The sequence below is a fragment of the Carlito syrichta genome, unplaced genomic scaffold (genome assembly GCF_000164805.1).
Source record: "Carlito syrichta isolate Samal-C Ts95f unplaced genomic scaffold, Tarsius_syrichta-2.0.1 Scaffold287310, whole genome shotgun sequence".
NCBI lineage: Eukaryota > Metazoa > Chordata > Mammalia > Primates > Tarsiidae > Carlito > Carlito syrichta.
Genome location: NW_007231406.1, coordinates 227432 through 229082, shown reverse-complemented (window position 1 = coordinate 229082; position 1651 = coordinate 227432).

Here is a 1651-nt window from a genome sequence, read left to right as displayed (position 1 = left end):
TCATCTATTCCAGAATTTTTACCCATGATTCAATTCCTGCAGCTTTGTTGTTTCTCAGTGAAAACACAGAAGGAAAAAAAAAAGCTATTTAGATTATGAGTTTGAGATTAAGGTTTCATCTATAACAAGGACTTCTATTTCACATTTGATCATTGATGATAAAAAAATATATAAACTCTTTCAAGGCTCCTAATGTTTAAATAAACAAGCATCATTTGGCATGGAAAGGATTTAATAAATCCACAGCCAGAGGACACTTTCTATAGACTTATAAAATGCTGGGGAGCATAGCAACCTTTACAAATCCAATCCAACTTCTCACATTGTAGATAAAGAAGCCAAAGGTTAAGTGATCTGTCAAGGGCCACACAAACGCAACCTTAGCTCTAATACCGGTATCCTGGACTCAGATTTAACATGCTGTTCACCTCAATAGATGGCACTTAGGGAGAGATGGAAAGACTTTGGGGAATAAGAAGTCTTTGTCACCATCAACACACACACACACACACACACACACACACACATACACCCCAAAGACACAGATTCTTCATTTAGGTTTCCATAGCTATATCAGTTAAACACCTGCATGCACTCACCTTCCCTGACACAACAGTTTCCAGTCTCATCTCATTCTGCAATTATGTGCATTAGGGGTTCAATTCTCACTACTTAGTAATTTTCCGTCAGTTCTCATGATCTACCACCATCATGGCATCTCGCCTCCTCTCTCCTCTCCTTTTTTAAAAATGTCATGCTATAGATTCTTCAGGAATGTTTAAAAATTATTTATTATGGGCCGGGCTCAGTGACTCAGGCTATAATCCCAGCACTTTGGGAGTCCAAGGCAATTGAATCGCCTAAGCCCATGGGTTTGAGACCAGCCCAGGCAATTTGGCGAGACCTAGTCTCTACAATAAATCAAAAATCAGTGGGGCATGGTAGCACATGCCTGTAGTTTCAGCTACTTGGAAGGCTGAGATGGAAGAATCTCTGAAGCCCAGCAGGCCGACCCTGGGGTGTGAGTGTGCCACTGCACTCCAGCCTGGGCAACGGAGTGAGACTCCAGCTCAAATGGAGAAGAGGCCAGAAAGAGTTTAGGGTGTATTTATTTTTAAATCAAATGAGATTTAAGAACAACTATTTTGTTTTTAACTTTGATCTGCCAAATGATCAGGATTCATGGTTACTATTTACAACTATACATCTTCACCTGGAGTAAAACCAGAATTCTTTTTTTTTTTTTTTTGAGACAAGGTCTCTCTCTGTTGACTAGGCTTAGTGCAGTGGTGAGATCACGGCTCCCTGCAATCTTGAACAACTGAACTCCAGTGATCTTTCTGCCTCTACCTTCCAAGTAGCTAGAACTATAGGCATGTGATACCATGCCTGGCTAATGTTTAAATTTTTTGTGGAGTCAGGTTCTCACTATGTTGCCCAGGCGTGTCACGATATCCTGGCCTCAAGAAATTCACCTGCCTCTGCCTCCCAAAATGCTGAGATTACGGGAATGAGCCACCACTCCCAGATCAGAATTTTTTTTTATTACTCATAATGTTTGAGGGTTGTCTCAGTTCTTTGAGAAACAGTATCTTTTTTTCTTTTTTTTTTTTTTGAGTTGGAGTCTCACTCTGTTGCCCAGACTGGAGTG